This window comes from Microtus oregoni, unplaced genomic scaffold (genome assembly GCF_018167655.1).
Source record: "Microtus oregoni isolate MIOR12 unplaced genomic scaffold, Mior012 000139F_ref0000186, whole genome shotgun sequence".
NCBI lineage: Eukaryota > Metazoa > Chordata > Mammalia > Rodentia > Cricetidae > Microtus > Microtus oregoni.
In genome coordinates this window covers 977,196-988,444 of record NW_024544789.1, presented here as the reverse complement: position 1 = coordinate 988,444, position 11,249 = coordinate 977,196, and the positions used below count along the sequence as shown (strand labels likewise).

General features: G+C 38.4%; 1 long non-coding RNA gene across 1 annotated transcript; it reads right to left on the bottom strand.

The window, feature by feature from the left end:
- Positions 1–3,126: 3,126 nt before the first annotated feature.
- LOC121444739 lies at positions 3,127–10,997 on the bottom strand. The gene is made up of 3 exons (XR_005973820.1): positions 10,988–10,997; positions 8,499–8,612; positions 3,127–3,153 (listed from the first exon to the last, which is right to left on the bottom strand). It is a non-coding gene; the product is annotated as an uncharacterized LOC121444739 (long non-coding RNA).
- Positions 10,998–11,249: the final 252 nt, after the last annotated feature.

Genomic DNA, 11,249 nt, shown 5'->3' with positions numbered 1-11,249 from the left:
TGACAAAAACCCCTGAAACTGTGTAGATAGCCTAAACTGAGTCTAGCTAAGAAAATGGTAGCCTACACTAGTGCTCTCTCTCTCTATCTGTCTCTCTGGTAACCTACACTAGCTCTCTCTTCTCTCTCACTCTCTCTCTCCTCTCTCTCCTTTCTCTCTGTCTCCTCTCTCCTCTCTTCTCCTCTCTCTCTCTCTCTCTCTCTCTCTCTCTCTCTCTCTCTCTGTGAGTGTGTATGCAAGATGCAGCTTTTCACCCATTCCTCATGAAAATTCTTTTTCTACAAAATCTTCTTCCATACACAGACCCAACAGGGGCAACTGGCAAAGTCCCACTCCCCATCTTTTGTTTGTTTCTCTTTCCCCTTTTCAGAGGAAAGGTCTCTAGCCCACTGTGGTCTGAATGTAACTATGTAGAAATGGATGACTTTGAACTTACAGTTCTCCTGTCAGCACCTTTGAAGGAGGTTTGTAGAGCTATACAGCTACAGCACATCTTTTGCATAATGGTGGATCAAACCCAAGGCCTTAGAAACGGTAGCTATGTAATGAACCAGTTGAACCACATGCTTTTATGTTGCTTTTTGGGGAGGGGTTGTGTGTGTTTGTTGCACCTTTTTACTGATTATATATTAATTTTCTTTTTTAATTTGCCTGTTTCTTCTCTAAAGAGGGAGATAAAGAAGGTGGATGGGTGGTGAGGTGGGGAGAATCTTGGAGGAAGTGCAGCAAGGGAAACCGAGAACAGAATATATTGTATAAATTTTTAAGAAAAAAGAGAACATATTCAAAAATAAGCCTTGAAGAAAGAGTAATATCCTGGGAAATACTGTCTTCAAATGACAAAATATATTTCCACTAGACATTGCTTACCACTGTGCCACTGAAAGAGGAAACTCACACATCCCTCCCATTTTCCTTGTCCTTACTGATATCTTTTCCACACCAATCCCCTCCAAACACAGTGTGTAACATGAAAACTTCAGGGACCCTTGCTCATTTGATCAAACCAGGAATGCTGCCATCTGATTTGAATTTCACCCTCAGTCATGAGACACTGGACATTTATCAGGTCTGTGAGAAACATCAGATCACCTGCATCACCCATATGTGAGAGAAAGTATTAGAGAGTATGGTTTTCCCATTCCTATCTGTACCAGGTGAAACCATATGGATTTATATACAATGAGTCTCAGACTTCCACTGGTTCATGCTATTGAAAGAGAACCCAATGTGATATTAAATGTTTTTAAATTCTGTGGTTGAATTTACATTGGAGACTTCGATATATTAGTATTATCCTACATAGGAGAAATAGTCTAAGCTTCTCACAACCACTATACACAATTGGACAGAGTTATGGAATTTCCACAGTACCTTCCATTTTCATTTGTTCCGTTTTTGCATCCTGATTAGCAGTAGCTTGTTTTTCACACAATTTCCTTAGGATCGCAGGAACTGAGAATTTATAGCAGGGAATCATGTTAGTCTCATGACAGAAAAATAGAGAAAACTAACAATTGTATGTGTGATCTGAGCACTTGTTTTTAGGTACAGTCATCAGAGTAAGAATGGAGGTTCAGAAGGTTCACTGAATGCAGTTTATAATCAGGTAAGTATTACATGGACAGTGTGGGTAAAGTTTAAATTTATGTAAATGCGACAATAGAGAGTACTGGAAAGAGCTGTGTGTACCAAAAGACTAAGTGAAAAACATCCACCCCATTTCTTCATCCAGTGTCTCTCTCTCTCATTCTCAGAATCGCTGACCTGAGTAGAAGCATTTGGCTTTTCTACCCTTCATGCTTGTGAATGTCTGTAGGTAGATGAAGAACAATGCCCTGAGCCCTCTGTGGTCATGACATGGTCTTGATCTCTGCAGTTTTGACCTATTGAAGGTAGATGCTGAGATGCTGGAACTTAGGGATTACCAAGTTCTGGGGCTACAAAGTGTCTCTTGATTGACATGGAGAGCCTCATCACTTACCTCTGTGCCCTGGTTTATTCTTTAGAGTAGCACACAAACAAATGTGCCATATGTGATGCGCTTCGAACACATATACTGTAGGTAAAGTATTTATCCTAATTTGTTAATTCATTAGTTTGTCACTGGAGGTTTGATTCAGTAATTTGGATAGCTATCTTTGGGAAAAACACATTTAGACAGAGCCTGGTATACAACATCCCCAACAATCTAAAGAGATCATAACTGAATCCAGTGACGGTAGACAGCCCCAGTTTGTTTGTTTTGTTTTGTTTTTAAGTTGGGGTACTACTTTTTTTAAAAAAAAACAAAAATCTAAGAAAGAACTTGGGGGCTTATATCACAGTGGTGCTTTAGACATAAGGATACCCAGTATTTATACATTTCTAAAATGACTCTTAAGAAGAAAATTCCATAATACATACTGCATCTGCGTTTTCTATATCCCACCTGAAATTTAAAGGAAAGAAAACAGTATGAGGCACAGGTCATGCTGAATTCTGTTTGCATGGATCTTGGGAACACATGCCAGCATGGTATGATGCCAATCAAAAATGAGCGAGAGTCCTATGTATTCATATGTTATGTGACAATGTCATAGAAGACCTGGTACTCTACAATTTGTGACAATCGCCACTTTTGCCAAAAAGAAAGAAAGAAAGGCAATCTGTTTTGTCTCTGCTGAATGTTTTCTTTATAACTGGACTGTGAGATAATTCCTTTTACAATTGGGCCTCAAATATTTACACTAATCCTCATGCCGTAAAAATCTTATCACTCAACATCCCCACACTGAAATTGAGAAACTTCCTCCATGGTGGCCTCTGTGGAACATATTCAAACTGCATAAAGACTACAGGCACCAGAAGTGGCTGTCAAGTTCTGAGTGAAAATTATACACTCTTCTAAAGAGGAACCCTTTTCTTCAGGGGAAACCATTCTCTTATACTCTGTGATAAATGACACTGTAAGCTTTTATGTTCAGTTCAACCAGGAACAAGCTGAAATAGTTCCATTTCCTTTTCTTCCTGAGCAAACCCATGGTTTTTGGTAATCAAATTTCATATCTACTACAACACAAGGGGCTGAAGTGACTTTTTATATTAGAGAAAGGAAAGGCTGTCTTACCTTCACCATTGGTGAAAGTGCAGTGTCAGCAGTTTTTTGCACCACTGAAAGGACAGAAAGTAATTTGTCAACACGTTGTAATTACTCCAGGGATCTTTTTTTTTTGGTATGTATAGAAGATTATGTAGCTAGCATGTGTGACTTGCTCTTAATTTTTTCTTCCAATCCAATCCTCCTCTTTCAGAATGGGGCAGGCCTCCCAGAGGTGTCAACAAAACATGGAGTAAAAAGTTTTAGATAAGACTAAGCTCCTTTCCTTATATTTAGGCTGGACAAGGCAATCCAGAATGAAAAATTGGGTCTTAAGAGCCAGCCAAAGTGTTTGCTTTCTGCTCATTCCAGAACTGTAGATTATATTGCTGGAAAACCAATTATGGAAAAGATAAGAATTAAAAAGAAAGGAGGAACGCAACTTTTGGTTTTCTAGACAATGGGAATCTAAATCAATGTGGAAGAATCTCTTTTATTGTGTGCAGAGTAAAAGAAAATCATTCAAGCACACACTGCATTTACACTGGTTGTAGGAAACCATGGACATTTCTCTGTGCTTAGGTGGAGTTCAGAGGAACTCTTCAGGGGTCTGGTTTTCTCTTTTTACCATGCGAATTCTGGGATTCAACTGCAGTTAGATCAGCAAGCTTGACTGAAAAGCCATTATGCATCGATCCAACCTATCTTAGAAAATAAAATAAGCTTCATGATTAAATGACAGACTACTACCACTTTCTGTTTCGAAGCAGGGAACAATTGACACATCCTGACGCACATGCCTCAAGCCTATTTCAGCCTTCACCAATTCACTTATGTTGATTCAGAAAGTACCATTAATTATGATCCATATTAAAGTATCCATTTTACTTGGTAAATTTTACTAGGATGAGCATATATGTCTGAGAAAAAATTTGCCTATATTGTATGTACATTATTCTCTAAAATATAGCATATCATGTAATATATTGTTATACTGTACTGAGTATTATCAGTATTCTATATGGTTTTGAGGAACATGGAGAACATCTACGTGTTACAGCCCTATAAGATACAGTACAATACAAGGGCTTGGTTAGTTGCAGATATTGGTACTCAGGAGTCTGGGAAAAATTGTAAGAAACTACTGAGATAATTGAACATAATAACACAACTCTGCAAACCATGGTCAAAGAAGTAAAGAAAGTATGGCATCACTTTCCAAATTCACATTATTCAAGAATTTATCCAAAGTATAATGTGAAAGAACCAATCATAAATTCCAATTTTTAAGTTCAATGTTGAGCAATCTGAGAAACAATCATTTTGGGTATCACTGACAACAATGATATTATCATGCATCAAGTACCAACATTTATGGAAGTACCACACACAAAAAAGAACAAAATTAACATATGTCTCAAATTTAAAGGTAACAGTGGACCAAAGTCAGAATAAGAAAATATATCCTTTTCAATTGGCATAGTTTTGTCACTCCATCACACAGTATACTGGTTTCATAAGACTGTACCCACACCACCTGCCTTCCCCTCCCATTTCATTAGTCCTCTTTATTGACAAAGAAGCCTTTACATTGTTCACATCATATACACATATGAAATTTTACTTTTACATAAACACCTAGACCTTCAGATGAAAGAAATCACTTAGTACTTGTCTTTTTTGATGTAACATAAGACATTTAACAAGACAATTACATTCTATTTTCTGCAAATGACATAATCCTATGCTTCTTAGTAGTTTACATACTATCTTATTTAGGGTTTATTACTGTGACAAAACACTATGACCATAAGCAACTCATGGAGGAAAGAGTTTATTTCAGCACACAACTCTCTTTTTACACTCAGTTTCTAGGGACATCAGGACAGGAACTAAACAAGGCAAGAATCCAGAGCCAGAAGAGGATACAAAGGCCATGAAGGAGTGATGCTTACTACCTGCTTTCTTCCAGCACCCAGAGACACTACCATAGAGGTAGCACTGTTTACAGTGAGTCAGGCCCTCAATATCAATCATCAATGAAGAAAATGCACCACAGACTTGACTACAGGTAAATCTAGTGGACAGTAATAGAAGTTGATTATAGATTACTGTAGAAGTGTAACATGTATTTCAGGCAATTGTGTGTGTGTGTGTATGTTGTGTATGTGTGTAGGTGGATGTCAACTGGAACATGAGAGCTAAAGGAGGGCATGGCAAAACATGACCTCTTTCTACTTTCCTTCAGGTCTCACAGAAGTCAGAGATAGGATCACAGCCAGCAAGCACCAGAAATCTCCTGTCTATTCCCCCAACAGTGTACGATTACAAGTATGAACAGCCCTGTTCAGCTTTTTTTTTAATGTATGTGAACAGATCCAAGCTCAGATCTACTCCTTTTCCAGCAACTGTTCTTTCCTCACTGAGTCATTAATTAATGAAGTTAATCTTATAAAGCTACTTGAAATGGTGTGTCAATTTTGTTTGTAAATCTCTCAAATGGAGATCACTATATATGGTCTGTAAGTATGTAAATAATGATAGAATTTAATAGTTTACCATAGTTTGTGGACATCAACTGTAAAATAGATATAGTCTGTAATTTAGACATGTATGTTTTATCTTAAAAACTTTATATTTCTAGACCACGTAGTACACATGTAAGCCTTGTACAGCTGATGAAAACCTTTAAGGAAAATTCCAGTACAACACATATAATTGGGGACTTTGTTTCACAAGGTCAATGTGAAGGACATGTACTTTCATTTTACTTCTTTTACAGAAGGCTACAGTGAGGAATATATCTCAGTGGGGTTTGTGTCTTCCCATGCAAAAGAGATATTCTATATATTAGGTGCTACCTCTGGCTCAGGTACTAGTGGAAACAGAGTGGAGTGTAGGGTAAAGTTTGGGAAAAGATACTGCCCTAATCTGTGTCATAGCACTTAGGGGTTTCATAAGGGGCCAATGTGATGACCATATATCAGTGAGTCCTTCACCTTCTTCCTTACAATCCCTAAAGTTTGGAATAACCTTTTCTGGCCTTGTTGTTCTTCTAATGGGCATAGTCTCGTCCTGTTAATGAGACTTCCTCTGGCTGATTTTAGTTCAGCTCTTCCTTCTCTCTTCACTTGTCCATGCCATAGCTAATCACCAGAAGCTCTCTAGCTTTGTCCACCAGATAAAGGAGTGAACTAAATAAACCACTAAGATTCAAATGTCTTTCTTTCTTTGTATATTGTCCCTAGAAAGGTTCTACACTCTTTATTTCAATGGTCGTATCTGTCCAGTGAGTTTGGCCAGAAAGAGATGATTAGATATAACAGAAAAAGAAAAGAACTATCTGGACTGAGAGTGGGGAGCATGCCAGAAAGCTAACCTATATTCTGTAGATAGTGTATTATATTAAGCAGTATTAGAAACAAGGTAATTGGTGGGAGAGACCTCCAAGACTCTATAGATATCCAGGCACAAAATGCAGAGTCAACATGGTACTTGGGAAATGGGGAAACTTCTGGAGAGGAATAAAAGGCAAGAAACTCCAAGAGGGTGTATTAAAGTGTATGAGGCTAAAGGTGGGGTGATGGGGCTCTGTAGGACACACTACTCACAAGCAGGAGACCCAGAGTATGTAGTGAGTGACACAATGCATTAATCCTACAAATCTTGCCTGTCATGATGGAGCCAAACATGGCTAAACAATGAAAGGATGCAGAAGCTTGTGATGAGCAAGGCTTGAGCCTTATGAGGAGGCTCCAAGGAAGACACGGGAAACTCATTTCTGAGATTATAAACTCCTTCCCATAAATAAGATAAGACAGGTAAGGCTATAACAAGTGAAAGGCACACATAGTGACAGCATAAAGGACAGACAGCTCTATGACCAGGTAGCTGCCAAGAGAGCTGATATCCACACACCTGAAGTCCTTTAGTCCCAGGGACAAATGTAGTTTACTAGAGTACCCAAAGCCATGCTTGGAATACTGATGGCTGAGCCAAGAATTTATGAAAGGGGGCCAAGCATGTGCTAGAGTTCAGACTACAGACCACATTATAGGTCAGAGTCTCAAAGATGGATGTCAGATCTCTAATCTCAGACATCCTGTATGTCAGTCTGAGGTGAGGAACACTGATTACAAAAGAGCTCAAGTCATATACGGAGTGAAACCTTACTCCCAGAATTGCAGACTCTTTAGACACTCGACTATGTGGGGCCCATGAAAAGCACGGTTCACAAGGAAGAGAGGATTATGATGAGCTGCTACAGGACCTGGGAGAAGAAGGGAGAGAACCTTCTTCTCCTGCATCATTGGGATTACACTAGAAGACTTTTACCTACAAGTTCTTTGTGAGGAGAGAAAGCTATTCCCTACCCAATAAATTGTCTCTGATACTGGTTAATTCTCAAGTGAAAACAGCTCCATAATGCTGAAACTCAGCTGTCAAACTGATGAGATCCATGTCCTCTGAGCATGTCCCTGGGGTTTATCTTGATTAGATTAAGTTAGATGGGATGTTCTGTTCCCTGTAGGTACAACCATTCCCTTGGATGGGGTCCTGGACTTTACAAAAGGAAGAAAAGTCAGCAGAATACAGTCATGGAGTTTTCTTTTCTTCTGGGGTCTGGTTGCAATGCCACTCTCTCTCAAGTTTTTGTCTCTATTGCTTTCCAATTATGGACTCCAAACTCAAACTCCATGGTAAAGTAAACCTTTCCTTGCTCATTGCCTCTGGAAAGTAATCCTAACAAAACTTCCAAGGATAACAATAGTCAAAAGCTTGGGCATTGGGAGTGGTAGAAGAAAAATGGTCTATGTGTTTTGGGAATACAGTGTCTAAATAACAGATACAAAGCACACTCAATCCTGCCACTCTTAACCATTTTGAACTTTAAAGAGGAAAAGCACAATACCTCACACATTTCTGTGTCTCTATTGATTTTTTCTACTCCTTTACCCTCCCAAGCACAAGGTCTAAAACGACCACCCCTAGAGTCCTCTCCTAATAGACCTGACTAGAAAATGCCCTTATCTAAATCAAATTTCATCCTCACTCTTGAGACTTTGGACATTAATCAGATCACTTATGAGACTTTCCACATTTGCATCATCTATGTCTGGGATAAAGCAACTGAGAATGTGACTTAGTCATTTATGCCTACTCCAGGTGAAGCCATATTCACTCATACAAGATAAGGCTCAGCTTTCCTACAGTTTACCATTACTTAATGAAAGGCAAAAGTGCTCTTTAACTGAATATTTAAATTCTGTGGCTGTATTTCTACTGATGAGCTAGATAAATTAACAGTATCCATATATTAAAACCTATAACAAAATGTCTCCATAGATTTGCAAATAGTACATAGAATAAAGGGCATCTATTACACATAACTAAACATAATTACTGAATTCCCTCGTACCTTCTGTTTTAATTTGTGCTGTTTTTCCGGAAGGACCAGCGGCGACTTGAGGTGTGTCCTCACCAAGGGGGATCACAGGTCGCTTTCGAGAAATTATCTTTAACAGAGTAGAAACTGGGAATGCATTCACAACAGGGAGTGTTATGTCAGCTTCATGGAAGACAGAGGAAACTGATAATAGTTGAGTATTTGTACATTTGATCTCATTTATTTTCAGGTAAGTCACTGTAGTTAGAATGGTGCTTCAGGAAGATCACTGAGTTCAGTGTCCAATTAATTATGTATGACAATGTATGAAAAGTCTATTATGGATCACATGATGTTACAGGGAATGTCTAAATTAATACCGATGTGACAATAGAGAAAGAAGAGACTGTCTTGATGTGGTGCCTGACAGGCAGCATTCAAATCCCACTGAGAGAATCATGATGTAGTGAAATCCATGTAATCCATCTGTGATCACATCTTGTTACCAGCATGCCGTAGGAATTCCTACAGCCAGTAGCCTTTAAGTTACCTGCCCACTATGGCGTGGCCTCTTATACTATAAATGCCAATGTAAAGCACACAATTGGCCTCTCTTCAGGCTGCAGGATTTGATTGCTGTTCCTCGTTCAAGCAGAGGACTATGATTTGTTAGTCTACCCCTATGTATATATGTTCATGGGCTCATGGCTAGTCTCTGAAATTTGGTCAACCTGCTAAAGACAAAGTAAGTTTCTATACACTCTCCTTCCACCAACAGATCTTATAGGGGCCTCTTCTATTTCATTTTATTATTTTTGATCTTTCATCGATTATTTGTTTAGCCTCGGCTGGCCTAACATTCACTATTTAAAAAAGGCTGGTCTTGAACTTATGACTTTCCTGCACCCACCACTCTAAATCAAAGAATATAGACTGTGCAATAATGGGTACGTTATACAGAGTACTTGAAACAAAACTCGAGTTTTTAGACATGATAGGTATGTTCTAAGCCAATCCCTATAATAGCTCTACTAAGCACATCTGGCCACTGGTAAAAGCCTGAGCATGAAGACACACCAGTGCAAACAGAATGATACCCGGTGACACTCTTCCACACTGACTATAGAAATCCACCAAGAGAAAACATAGAATAGGCAACATGGAGTCTAATTACCCATGACAGGAAGTAACTTTGTTGTTCAGAGTCTAGCTCTCGTTTAAAAGTATATTGTTGCTTGCTTGCTTTGATCTTGTGTAAGATCAAAGAGATCAACACTGGATTATAAGGAGGAGAGGCTCAAAAGCCCTTATTACCCCTAACTAATAAGCTATTGGCAACTTAGGGCTTCTGTGTGAGGGACAGATAGTTTGAATTAAAGGTGTTGTCTCTGGAAGGTCAATCCACTGTCAGCAGGTGCCCCTACATGTTTGAATATATGTCTAGCATAAAATGAACTAGAAAGTTACTTTTAAGGATATAAATTTGAGCAAAGGTAAAAAGGGAGAGAGGATCTGAAAATAGTAAGAGTAATCATGGATGATTATGACAAAATGTAGTGCATAAACTTATTAAAATTAATAAAATTATATTAACAATTTAAAAAGAAATAAAGATTAAGTGTATTGCTGGAATAATATAATGATCCAGCACTGACCATTAAGCAAATGATTACTGCAATTATTAGTAGACACTGTTCTTAAATTTTGTGGCTCTTTGTGCCCATGCTAATGTTGTCTAATCTGCTTATGGTTTTTCCAGATCTTCCTGGAATGAGCCATATCTATGATTAACCCAGTTGAGACATATCCACTCAACTTTCCCCTGTACTGTATTGCATTTGCAGGCTCTGTCATCTGAAAGGAAGTATGTGTTTCTCTATCTTTCAAAACCGTGACTGTCTGCTGCATGCTGAATGGCACTACCTAGGACTTCTAACCACTACAACTGTTATTGCAGCGTTTGGGATCCCTATGGATTTGCCTTATTGCATGCTGATGCAAGAAAGTAGAACTTTCCCACAGGAATTATTGTGCCCTTGATGGGGTAAAAGGTGGCTCTTGAGATGCATAGCTAAGGAGCCTCATCACTAGCTCTCTGGTTAATTCATCTATAAAGGAACACAAGCATGTAACCCAACCCTGCATGGCTGTGATGAGGTTTGAACACATTTTTGTAGATAAACTGAGTCTTGATTTTTCAATTTGCAACTTGTCACTAAAAATTGGGTTGGATAGTTGGGATATTTTTCTTTGCAAAAAAAAAAACAATTATAAATGACTTGGTGAAAAAAATCCTGCAAATAATTAAAGGAATTACAATTACACAACAACCATAGACACGTGGCCCTGATTTGCTACTTGAGATGTCACTTCCTTTAAAAACAAAACAAAAAATATAAAAACCTATTATTCTCATTATTAGTAAGCAGGTTAGATCACAGTGGTCCATCACACAAAAGACAAAAGTGTTTTTACAATTACCACCCAAAATGTGTCTTAGAGAGTGATTCTACAGTACATACCAAATCTGCGTTTCTTAGAGATCACCTGTAATTGAAAGGAAAGAAAATAAAATTTAGTTCATATTGAGTAATGTCTGTAAAGGTCCTTCAATAGCTGACATAATCAGGATAGAAAAGAGCAGTCCTGTGGAGCCTGTATTAATGGTCTCCTCATCTGATGAGAGAACAGAAGATTTGGGGTTCTGTCCTTTGTGCTAAAGACTAGTACCTTTTACATTTTTTTATGATTCAAGGGCAGATCAGAAAACCTGTCTGGCCTCTA